This window comes from Chelonia mydas, chromosome 12 (assembly GCF_015237465.2).
Source record: "Chelonia mydas isolate rCheMyd1 chromosome 12, rCheMyd1.pri.v2, whole genome shotgun sequence".
NCBI classification, from domain to species: Eukaryota; Metazoa; Chordata; order Testudines; family Cheloniidae; genus Chelonia; species Chelonia mydas.
In genome coordinates this window covers 10,196,516-10,209,816 of record NC_051252.2, presented here as the reverse complement: position 1 = coordinate 10,209,816, position 13,301 = coordinate 10,196,516, and the positions used below count along the sequence as shown (strand labels likewise).

The following is a 13,301-nucleotide window of genomic DNA, read 5'->3' as shown; positions in this document are numbered from 1 at the left end:
TAACTAGAGTTTTTGAGATGGACTCTGCATATTCACACTCCCTGCCTACCTTTCTCTACTTCCTCAGAGTCCTACTTAACAAAGAATCTGGGACTGCGGGGGAAGAAACTGAAGCAGCTGGAGCACCACACCCGCTTTATATTCTTGCCATGGAATGTTTGATGCTCTCAAAGGGGAGAGGTAAGGAAGGTGAGTGATCTCACCAATAGGCACTGCTAGCTAGGTCTCCAGTGTTCAGGCTGCACCAACTGGAGCAGATATTAAGATGTAGGAGGTGTCTGAATGGCAAGAGAGAGTGACTTAGAAAAAATAAAACTAAGAATATCTTACTGAGGCACATAGGACTAAGTGCAGAAAGCTGGGCTAAAATAATGCCCTGGGTCTGATACGAAGAGACAAACACCAACAAATGAAGAATTGTCCCCAGTATGACAGGCCCCTCTAACTCAATTCAGGTTACATGCATGGTATAGGGTCTTCTCAGCAATGAATGAGTTGCAGCACCTAGCTAACAGTGAGATTTATACATAAATTGGAACTTAACGATACTCATTTTTGTTGGTTTAAGCAAAATTCTTCACAGTATTTAAACATCTTTGCTGCCATTAATGTCCTTGTACCCAAGCCCTTTGACACCCTTTGTTAGAAGGCACTATAGAAATGTAAACTATTCCTAGCTTTAATTCATTATATGACTAGGGTGCTCTATAAATACATATTTCAAGTTTTCATTATAAACACCTATTAAGCCCCAGGAGCCCTCTTTTTTTCCCTATGGTAAATCTGTCTCATTTTACAGTGTACCTAGGATTCTAGAGCAGAGACAGAATGTTTGTACACCCATAGTATTCTATTAACAAAGGGACTAGTTAGTTATTCAATTAATTGATTACAGGACTGGATTATTTGGAGGAATGTAATTCCAAGAATTTATTAGATTGTCAGGTCTACTTTTCAGATTACTGATTAATTTTAGATCTCCTCTCCATCATGCTTGTGAGATGCCTGGTGAAATGCTAACTGTACTAGATATCACAGCGACCATCACAGAAACACTCATACCTTGAATAGGAATGACAGTAATCTGCTACTTCTCCCTTTGTTAGCTAATAAGTGTGCTGCTACACACTACACAAATTTCAGTTTCCTGGTGATGGGTTCGTTCATCTCCAGATACTGCAGAAGTCTCATCTGGAGTTGAATGTGTGGATCATATGGGCCAGGTCCTCATCTCAGAGGACAGGGTGTGTTTTCCTGGCTAGCTGAAGATGGTAGAAAGCATACCTTGCCACTAATGCAATATCAAAATCATCATCCCATCTAGAGATAACCAGTAGATGGTGAAATTTAGCCACAACTTTGTGCACAGGGCAGTACAAATTGCCAGAATACTTCCCTTAGGGTAGCAAAATCTGTCTAGGAGCAGTTCTAAATTAATGAATTTTGAGAGTTTCTAAATTGTTTAAAATAAGACATTCTGATTATGCATTTACAGCACAGCTTGGCACCGGTGTCACTTTAAGAGTAAACTGCAGAGTTTTCAAAATAAATGTTTAAGAGACTGATGTCAAAAGTATCCACAGAAGGTCAGAGTCAGTTGCAAAAACTACAATTACATGTCAAAATCAAATATTTTAACATCAGTTCATCTTTAGTCCAGCTAGGTATAAAATCAGGTCTGCCAAATCCTGCACCTGTATTCTAAACCACCTGGCTACCCATGGCAAAATGTTACGGACTCCCAGACAGTGGTCACTTTGGATGGGCTATTACCAGCAAGAGAGTGAGTTTGTTTGTGGGAGGGCGGAGGGTGAGAAAACCTGGATTTGTGCTGGAAATGGCCCAACTTGATGATCACTTTAGATAAGCTATTACCAGCAGGAGAGTGGGGTGGGAGGAGGTATTGTTTCATGGTGTCTGTGTATATAATGTCTTCTGCGATTTCCACAGTATGCATCCGATGAAGTGAGCTGTAGCTCACAAAAGCTCATGCTCAAATAAATTGGTTAGTCTCTAAGGTGCCACAAGTCCTCCTTTTCTTTTTGTAAATCTACACTGTTATTTTAATAGTCTCTGCTAATTCCAGCTGCTGCTGAAGTACACTGGATAGAGGAATTTTCTGAGACTGCCCAAATCCTAGAATGTAGGTCATTAGTAGGCAAAATTTTTGGTTTCGAAAGTTGTACCTACTAGTTTTGCACATACACATATTCATTTACATATACAAATCAGGTCAAAATATATAGGCACAGGCACAAATACTGAGTTTTTCACACGCAACCATTTACATGCACAAACTCTACAGATGCTATTTCAGAGGAAGGCTCTGAAAATTTAAGCCAACATTCAAAGATACATTCTTAGTCGCCATTGTTACCACAACTTAATCTGCACCCTAGGCCCAATCCAGAGTGAATACATAGCTACTGCAATATAACTTTAGTCAGTGGTGCAAGAATACTCACATATGCCTCAAATTGGCCTACCAGCTGAGTTACCAGAATAGCTGTAGGAAGATTTAAATTAATGACATGTGCAGTCAGGAAAAGTATATAGCATGTCTTTTTGATTGGTATGTGAAGAAAGAGTGCTTAATGCTTCCTTGAGCAAAACCGAAGACATTAGTACTGGCTATGAAGGCAATTTTTATCAAGAGCAATTTCCTCTCATTTGGTTTTCCTGGCACTCAGAGAAGCAGCATATGGAAAGATCCTTTGTATATCAAAGAGCCAGTGCTACAAGTAATCTCTTGACTGAAAATATTTTCCCGAGGGGGAAAAAAAAAAACAAATAATGGAATGGAAAACATATCTAAAGACTTCATGACAGTGGGGATGGAAATCATAAAAACACGAATCTTAGTTTTCCCAACCAAAATCTCTGTGGTTTGTGGAGAATTACGTGAGGGTTCTGGACAGGAAGAAATCCAGCTGTCAAACCAAAGGCGAAGCCTGGTGCAATTCTGTACCTCCTATTCCAGCCACTGAATGCTGAGACTGCTCTTGTCCCTGGGCTTTTTACCTTCCCTTCCAGGAGTCCTAACACGAGAATACAAGTTATAAACTCGCCAAAATACACTGAGGAGATGGAAATTTTGACCTAGTACAGATCATACTGTTTTTGTTAATGAGAGGAGAAAAAATAAAATTTGCAATATTGATGTACGGACACAAGCAAGGGCATTAATTTAAAGAAAAAGTTAGAGCTAGGATATTGGTTTAGGGCTAGGTCTAAATCCTGGGTCTCAGTTCAAATCTCGGGTTGACTACCTCTGTAAAATCTGTGCCTCTGATACTAGGACCTGGCAGAGAGATGCTGAACTATTTTGCTGGCTCATCCTGGCAGCATGATTAGAGTCCTATTTACTCCAATCCAGGAGAATAAAAGGCTGAAGCAGAAGGAATTACGTAGGGACAGAGGGATCCTGGATGAAACAATTCTAGAAAAAGCCACACTGGACTTTCTTAAACTCATATTCATTTTTTAAAAATGGATTAAAAATCCAGAAAGGTGGTAGATTTGAACCATTTCTAGAATGCGTGCAGAGCACGGTGAAACATCACCTCAAATTCAGGAAGGTTTGGGTTTGGAGCTAGTATTTTAAGTCCCCATGTTCAGAAGGGTTTGAATCTGGGAACTAACATATCTGGTGTATGTTCATTAGGTAGTAAGTTCAGATCAGGGTCCTCAGTTTGGGTCTAGAGTTTTGTTTCAGACTTTTACTCTTCAGTAACGATGGTTCCTTTTACATTCCACAGAGGTTCAAATACAAAGGAATCAGGCATTTTACAAGGTATATCCTTTGTAGTGTAATGAATGATATCCCCTCTTCTCCTCCTCATACAGTCAAGTCTGAAAACTAGTATTTCAATAACCTACCAGGCTTGTATTTCTCATGCTTTGTCCCTTTAGTTCTGCAGTCATGTTACTCTTCTGGGTCCTTTAAAAATCCAGCTACTGAAACAGAAAATCCCATCCTTACATGTTATACACTCCACAATTAAAACATAACATCTGTACTACCAATCCAACCAGGTGTATTAACTGCATTTTACCTTTCATGCAGTACAGAAGGATCACTATTATTTGTTAGTTATTTTTCATTTTTCATAGCTTCCATAATTATGGTAGCCAGAAAATCCATTTAATCATTTAAGGATTCCACAATTGGTGGCATCACATTTTCCTGGTCATCAACATTTCTACACTGCCTAAGCACCTTGCTGCTACTGAATTAGCCAGAACACATGCTGTAACAGAGATACAGCACTAGTATGATTAAAGCTGTTCATTGTAAGGGAAGAGTAAACAAGTTCAGACAGAGATGTTTTTAACCTTCATAAAATTCCAACCAAATCCGAAATCAGCATTTTCTAAGATGCAAAAAATTCAGTGCCCTCCCTCCCTTCTGTCCTCTTCCTTACTGTATGTTGTTTTCATTTCCATGCACTTCTGGGATCTGGCTAGGATCAGAACAGGAAGTGCTAATACCTTGAATAAGGCTGCTCTTTTTAATTGCAGTCCAACTAGTATTACCAAAAACCAAATTACCAAAAATCTCATCAGAAAAGCCTGTTTTATAGAACCAAGAGATATGACTAACTTCTAGGTGCTTATTTTTTTGCTGAACCTTGCAACCTTTTGAGATTCACCAATCAGTATTAATTATCTAGAGCAGTAGTTCTCAGCTGTGGACAATGGCACAACAAAGTCGTCCTTTCAGTTTTCAGAATTAAACCTTTTGAGAACAAAGCAGTGAGGGGGATGAGTTACTGGAAAAGGGTAGTGGTACATAGGAAGAACTCCTACCAAATGGTCCCTCGGTGAAAAAGTTGGGCAAACTATGATGTGTGCAATGAATAAAACTATGGCATTTACTGCTATTTTGTAGAACCTTGATCACAGATGAAAACCAACAGCACTAGGAAAGGAGAACTTACCGTTTTACTGATGCAGCTAAATCCACACAGGAAGTTTGATTTTTAAAAGCCAATTCTTACTGATGAAGTAGTCCCACTGCAGGATTTGGCTTTAAGAAACACTGCTTCATTGGTCTAAGTTACTCTATTTTTACTTATTTATACAATCCATGATAATTAAAGTAAACTGCTGTAACACAGAATATGGGCCAGATCCTGGTCCTCTGGAGTATTACCGTTGGATTTCAATGGGGCTAAAACTTTTCATTGTATATTGAGTAAACAGGATGCAAGGCTGCTGTTAGATTATATATACACGCAGGATGTGAAGTTGTGAGGTATGTGGCCAAAAGCCAACTGTGTCCACTACTTGAAAAGTGTGGTTCTCTCACAACTGCATGACTTATAAATTGGTACATATGGTTTTACAAGTGTGGAAAATGGTGATATCAAAGCTAAAGCATTCCATATCATGTGGTGATTGCTCTATGCCTACACAAGTTAAGGAGCTACTTCAACAAGTTCCCAGCCTGTCTACTGCTTATTTTATAAACTATAGTACTGAAATACAGAATAAAATACTTTAACAGAGCCTTGCAAAATTCAGAAACAAAGTAGTACAGGACCCTATGAAATTCATACAGATTGTTTTTTTTCTGTAATTTTTTTCCTGTCCTTGTATGAAATGCAGTATATGATTGAGTGAAGTAGTAATGAATGCAATATGATACACTCTTACACATCCAAAACTGTTTAGTGATATCACTCTCATGTCCAGACATTGCAAAACTGCATTAAAAATTAACCATATAACTAAATTCACCTTGGGGGAAATGATGCACTCCTGTATTGCTGAATCTGCTGGAGAATAGCTGTCCATTTAGAATTTGGAAGAATGAGCTGGTCCAGGTTGGCTGCTTCCAGATGGTAGCAGTATTGCTATAAGAATGATAAGTACATTTTTGAGAGTACTGGTGAAGTTGGAGGAACTAGATATAGGACTATATTAATACAGCTCCACTTCTTTAAAGCCCCCAGAATCCAGTTCACGTAGAAGTCGGCTGAAGTGTGCTACATACAATGCCAATGAGAAAAACAAGGTGGTCATAGGATCTATTTTTACCTTATCAAGCTGTATCTTTTTAAAAAATACAGATTTTGCATTTTTGATTACTTTTCTACACTTTTTTTTGCACATAATCACCCTTATATTTGTGCCAACACTAGTTAAATACACTTAGCTCTCATGGTGTCACCAGAACCTCTCAATGGAATTTAATCCAATTACAGTTGTTACCCTTAAAGATATTACAGTTTAGCTTTTGCAACTAGATAATGTCACAATATGCCCTATAGCTAGTGTTGAAGGTACCATACATACCGTGGTAAGGCTACATAGTAACAAAGGCAACTAAAATGCTTATAATGGTGACCATGGTACTTGTTAGTTCTCCATTTTAACAGTGCCGTTCGTTCTACTGTACAATAACTTAAGCAGTGTCAGCACTGCCATTCTATTTTTAGAGGTAACTCACACATAGGCAATTTAAGTGCAAACCTAGGTAATAACAAGTGAGAAATTTCAAATTTGTAAACCATGCTTTGTGCACACACAGCATATCTCTTCCCCTGAAAAGTTATAAACATCTTTTGAAACCATACAGTCCATACAGCTGATTATAAAATTAACCAACAATTCTGAGATGTCCAACCTTTGGGTCTCAAATAAATACTGAAATGTGGGGGTTTTTTTGCTAAAAATTACAGTACATAATTACCAGGGACAGGAACAGATCCAAAGCAAATGTTGTGGTCTCTACAGAGTGTGTGTATTTTTTATTTTCTGCATCTAGTTATGCATCTAACCTTGAGTCTGCAGTAGAAATACTGCTATAGAAACTAGTTCTTCATAGTATTAATAGGCAAAAATTAAGCAATAAGATATGACAAGCCCTACATTTCTTGACCTGCATACTATAGGTCAGGGCTGACCATAAGCATTTTGGTGCCACAGGCAAGCGTCAGTCTTATATACCCCATCCTCCAATCTATCTATGTAATGTTTTGCCTTTGATTGTCCATTTCATTTACAATTCCATAAAGCAATGCTGCTTTTCATGTGCAACATCCCCCTTTGGGTTGGGGCTCTCCTCCCCAGCCCCTTACTTCTTTTTCCTTTCCATTGGATATCTTGGTGCAATTTTTCCTCCTTTGTTTCCCCCTCCAAGTTATTTATACAGCATACAATTTCTGTTTGTCTCACCCCTCTGTCTTTCCCCCATATCATGTTCTTTTATCTCTTCCTCTTTGATCACAGATTCCTTCTTTCCTTTCCCCTGGATCCCTTCCTGCTCTCACATCCGTATCGCTTAAGCACACAGCCACACACATACTGCGTCCCAACACATGCACATGCACGCACACAGCCCCATAACGCTTGGGAGATTCTTTCCCTCATCTCCACATGAGGCAATAGAAGAGGTGGAATCTTTCCTCACTGGAAGGAAGAGGCATTAAACTGGGTCTCCAGGCTGAGTGCTCTAATAGGGCCTCATGCTCTGCTTGGTCTAGTCTCAGGACTGGTCGACACTGAAAAGTTACACTGGCAAAGCTACATTTCTCAGGGGTGTGAAAAATCCAAACCCAGAGAGACATAGTTAAGCTGACCTAACTCCTGGTGTAGACCCAGTGCTAGGTGAACAGAAAAATTCTTCCATCGATCTAGCTTCCGCCTCTTGGGGAGGCGGATTACCTACAGCAATGGGAGAACTTGTGCCGCTGTAGCATTTTAAGTGCAGATACAGCCTCAGTCCAGACAGTTTCAGCCAGCTATTCTGTAGAGGGGAAGTAGCCGCACAGGAGGAAAGCAGAGGGCACTAGACAGCTATTTATGTTTCTACCACTGAATTGTACCACCTTTGATCCACTCAAAGGGTAGATCCAGCCTGAGTTCAGATGGTCTAAAACAGAGGCTCTCAACCTTTCCAGCCCACTGTACCACTTTCAGGAGTCTGATTTGTCTTGCATATCCCCAAGATTCACCTCACTTAAAAACTACTTGCTTACAAAAATCAGACCTAAAAATACAAAAATGTCACAGCACATTATTATTGAAAAATTTCTTACTTTCTCATTTTTACCATATAATTATAAAACTAATCAATTGGAATATAAATATGGTACTTCATTTCAGTGTATAGTAAATAGAGCAGTATAAAGTCATTGTATGAAATTTTAGTTTGTACTGATTTCGCTAGTACTTTTTGTGTAGCCTGTTGTACGAGGCAAATATCTAGATGAGTTGATGTAGCCCCTAGAAGACCTCTACGTACGCGTACCCCTTGTTGAGAACCAGTGGTCTAAAAGCAGGTGGCTAGATGCCATTTGGTTGTTACATTATGAGAAGTGCTATGTCACAGCCTGGCTGCACTACCAGACTGCCTTATAAATAGGGTTACCAACTTTCTCTTTGCAAAAAACTGAACACCCTTGCCCCGCCCCTGCCCGCCCCTTCTCCGAGGCCCTCCTGCTCACTCCATCCCCCCACCCTCTGTCACTCGCTCTCCCCAACCCTTGCTCACTCGCTCATTTTCACTGAGTTGGGGCAGGGGGTTGGAGTGTGAGAGGGAGTGAGGGCTCCATTGGGGGGTGTGGGCTCTGGGGTGGGGCCATGGACGATGGGTTTGGGATGCAGGAGAGGGCTCTGGGCTGGGGCCCAGGGGTTCAGAGTGCAGGAAGGGGCTCAGGGCTGGGGAGTGGGGGCTCTGGAAGAGAGTTTGGGTGCAGGAGGGGGCTTAGGGCTGGGGCGTGGGAGGGGCTGCAGGCTCTGGGGTGCAAGAAGGGGTTCTAGTCTGGGGGTTGGGGCCAAGGGGTTTGGAGTGTGGGAGGGGGCTCCAGGCTGGGGCAGGGGGTTGGGGTGTGGGAGGAGATATGGGCTCTGGGCTGGGGGTGCCGGCTCTGCAGTGAGGCCAGAAACGAGGGGTTCAGAGTACAGGAGGGGGCTCTGGGCTGGGGCATGGGGTTGAGGTGTAGGAGGGGGTACAAGCTCTGGATTGGGGTGCAGGCTCTGGAGTGGGGCCAAAAATTAGGGGTTCAGGGTGCAGGAGGGGGCTTGAGGCTGGGGCAGGGGATGAGGGCTCTGTCTAGGGGTGGGGCTGGGGATGAGGCATTTGTGATGCAGGAGGAAGCTCTGGGCTGGGGCAGGGGGTTGGGGCATGGGAGGAGGTTTGGGGTGCAGGCTCTGGGTGGTGCTTACCTCAGGCAGCTCCCAGAAAGGTGCCGGCACTCCCGTCTGTCTCCTAGGCGGAGGCGCAGTCAGGCGGCTCTGCACGCTGCCCCTGCCTGCAGGTGTCGACTCCGCAGCTCCCATTGACTGTGGTTCCCATGGAGCTGTGGAGCCAGCGCTGGGTGGGAGGGAGCAGTGTGCAGAGGCCCCGTGGCCACCCCTAAGCCTGGGAGCCACAGGGAGATGCCGGCAGCTTTCTGGGAGCCACGTGGAGGCGGGCGGGCGGCCAACCAGACTTTTAACAGCCCAGTCAGCAGTGCTGACTGGAGCTGCCAGGATCCCTTTTCAATAGGGCCTTCCGGTTGAAAACCATACGCCTTGCAACCCTACTTATAGCAGATGGAATGGAGAATTATATGTCAGTAAATGAGTTAAACTTTTTGTGTAAACCAGGCCTAACTACTAAAGGTCTAATATCAAACCAGTGCAAGTCTGAGGGGTAAACTCAGTTTAAACCTGGTTCATAGGTTTAGCTTGCACCTATATATGCCAGGTATAAACTGATGCAACTTTGTCTGTGTGTGTGTACACTATTACACTAGTTTAACATCACCATTTTAGTGCAATCTCTGTGTTTACACAAGCCCTTAGACATATGAATTTACTGGGCCATGCAGACATGGCTATAGCAATCTTGGCAGCCAGTTACAAAGCTTCCATCCAGCATTCTGAAGTGTTTTCCGAATTAGATATAATAAGTGGCTTGTTGCTGTAGCCTATACCATTCTAGGCCACAGCAGAATGAATTGTATATTTTACTTCACTCTTTCAATTCCCTCGGCAGGTCCTTTGTTTGGGTTATTTTTACTTCAGTGTATAGTAACAGGCATGACATTTTGAGTAAATTGATGTGATCTAACCTTTACACCCCAGTTGAGTGTTTCAAGAGCTGACACCCCCATAGGCTTTGAAATTAAAAAAGGTACACAGCACGGAGGTGGTTAAATATAGTAAAAGACAGACAAATTGGTGTTTGACATCTGGTAGCATTCAAGAAATCTGACTTTCCCACTTTCCACCACCTTCTTTTAAATACTGACCACAACTTTTGTTGAACGTTTATTGTTCTTAATATTAAAGAAGATATTTTCATGTTGATACACAAGCTTTTTATTTTGCAGAATTAACCTAGATATTAATGGGTAATTCAAGACATCTGCATCAACAATGGAGAGTGCTTTAAACTAATAAAATGAAAGGCTGGCATCCTATTTCTTGAAAATGCAAATGGAAAACCCACTTGTGTTCTTAAAGTTGTAAGCCATCTCACAGAACATCCCAAAAGCGCTGAGATTTAGCTTACTGACTCAGATACATCAAAGTTTAATGCAACAATAGTGGTAGAACTGGCTAATATGTATATACTACACAAAATTTGCTATTTAAAAGTTCATAAGCCCAGTTTTCAAATATCGGTATCTAAAGTTAGACTTCTAAATCTATATTAAAACATCTATTAAACCCATTTAGACACTAAAATGTTGATTTAAATTTCAAAATAAACACTTAGTGCCAAATTTTTCAAAAGCAGCTAGTAACTACAGGTGTCCAATTTAAGACACCTTAAAGGGGCCTGTTTTTCAGACATTATCTGGAAAAAAAAATCAGGCTTATTTGAAGAGTCTCAAGCTGGGCACCCAAAATCACACCACCATTGTGAAAATCTTGGCCTGCAATGGGGATCTGTATATAGATTTAGGTACCTAACTAGGCACCCAAGCTTGAGAAAAGGACCCCATACATCATTTGTGTATAATAATCTATTAGAGCAGCGTGTAAATAAGTGACCGTTACAATAATCTCTTGCACACTTGTAGCCAACGTAATTTGTTGTTGTTATAGTTTTAATACTGCATAACATCCAGGATGAACCATACCCTTACTAGCTGTGCAACGTGTTGACTGAGGACTGCAAGTTAGTGAGCTCCCTCATTTAAACCTTATTTTTTTCCCCAGTCTCTCTAAAAGATGTTCTAATTTTACATTCCATCCCACCAGTATGCACACACAAATACACCTACAATCTCTGCAGCAGCCTCAAAAGAGGACAGTGCTCCACTAGCCCAAATGGGCCATAAGTCCAGGGGAAACGGCCACCGTTAAATACCCCCGTGTAAGGAGGTTCCATTTGGAACTGCATAAATAGCTCTGTGCTGTTCCACTATACAGCCCCTGGAATAGGGGGCATGTTTCCTGTACTTAACTATATATGTTAGAGTATATAGGTCTACAATTACTGTTCCCCTGGAGCCATCATGAACATGAGATGTGTATTGCATCAGGCCAATCTAAATGACAAAAGTCTTCTCAAAATGAAACAGAACTACCCAAAGAAGTGAAGAATGAAAGATGAACTCCAGCCATGAGAGGCTTCGCATTTATTTTCTTCCCATATAAGTAGCAGCTCTAAGGCCCTCATTTTGAAAGGTCCTAAGTGTAAGAAATACACTGGTAAGAGAATTGTCTTTGCTCCTTCTGGCCCCAATCACCTGATGTAGATTAGGGCTACAAATGACTAATACCTCCCTCACATAACATGGGTTAAATATCCACCAACCTCAGTGACTACTGTTATGCTGAGTGTCCTTAACTCACACCATGAATGACAATTGAAGCTGCTTGTCACCTCTCAGGACTGAGCCCAAAGAGAACAAATTATCTGCTGGTGTAAAGTGGAGCAGCTCTGTTGAAGTCAATGGAGGAGTTCTGTTTACACCAGAAAATTATTTGGCCCTAAATAATTAAACAATTTGTATTAAAAAGAACCAAATTTTCAAAACCAGCTACTAAAATTGCATACACCACCCCAAACCTCAAATTTTGAATACACAAAATATATATTTATGAACACAAAATGGAACTTGTGTGCAAAGTGTGATACTTTGAAGTATCTATACCCACAGGATTTGTGATCCTGGTATAGCTGGTTTCTTTTGCACACAAACAGTTGCATATCCAACTTGTAAAGTAATTTCAAAAGTCAGTTTGAAAAATTCTCTTCCAAAAACTGCATCTCTTCCTTAAAAGCATATGCAAGACTATAGTCTCATAATCCACTGTTTATAATTTCCCTGCAAAATTAACCAAACAAAATTCCATTTCCATCTCCACATCTGTCACCTCCTCAGAGGAATCTTACTATACAGATGGAATTTTAAGCCCTGTATTATTCCATTTAGAGTTAAGGTGTTCAATGAATTAAAGGAAAAGCAATAAACCTGATAAAAACTCAGAGCAGCAGACTCCTACACTAGTTTAACTGATGTTTATTTTTCCCAATTTATACTGTGTGGCTCAAATGTTTAGATGAGATTCTTGTGTTTTTCTGACATGGATAACATTTAGTCTTATCCATTTAGCCCTGTTATTTCGACAGTTGCTGTCACTGAATATAGTGGGTTGGAATAAAATATTTGCAAATATAATAGGATTACTCACCATGGCAGGCACCCTTTCCCCCAATCCCTCTGCATGAACAGTATTTACCAATGGGAATCAACAGGAGTTTATATTTGACTGACAAGTACCTATAATCTTCCCCATTCCAGATGGGTTTGCATGCCAGCCCACAAAACCAAGCTGCTTCCAACCTGCTCCACTCTGATTACTGGAGAGGGCTATAAAATTAAGCTAATTTCAGATCTTAGATAATGAGGGAAATGAGTTCTGCTGCTGCAGTATTGGAAATGACAGACTCTTGCCACAGTGAGTTACCCCATTTTCTCTACCTCTCCTCTCTATCAATGAGAATGGCAGATGAACAAGTCACTTACTGTATGAGAAAAGAAAAAAATGAACCATTTTTTGTATTTCTTCTCCTTATAGTTAATAAAGTAAGTTCCTAAACATCTTCCAAGATGCCAAAGTAGCCTCATATCTGGAAGAGCTTCACTAACCAACAATCAAATACAGAAGGTGATGTTCAAATAGACCATAAAGCCTGCTCCTGCAAGGTATTAAATTTATCCTACAAATGGTGAAGGCAACGGGAGTTTGAGGCATCAGCATCTTGCATGAGGTACTTGGTCCTTATAGGATCAAGCCCACAATGCGCAGTGAGAGGTTGCCGTTGAAGATCATAAGCATCTCTTAGTAAC

The 13,301-nt window shown here is 41.0% G+C and overlaps 1 long non-coding RNA gene across 2 annotated transcripts in view; it reads right to left on the bottom strand.

The window, feature by feature from the left end:
* LOC119563697 overlaps positions 1-13,301 on the bottom strand; it is a 114,056-nt gene that overhangs the window by 3,248 nt on the left and 97,507 nt on the right. For both annotated transcript variants that reach the window (XR_006285300.1, XR_006285299.1), the window contains exons 4-5: positions 5,743-5,858; positions 3,880-3,957 (exon numbers count right to left, since the gene is read on the bottom strand). This is a non-coding gene — a long non-coding RNA (uncharacterized LOC119563697). The remainder of the gene's footprint in view (positions 1-3,879; positions 3,958-5,742; positions 5,859-13,301) is intronic.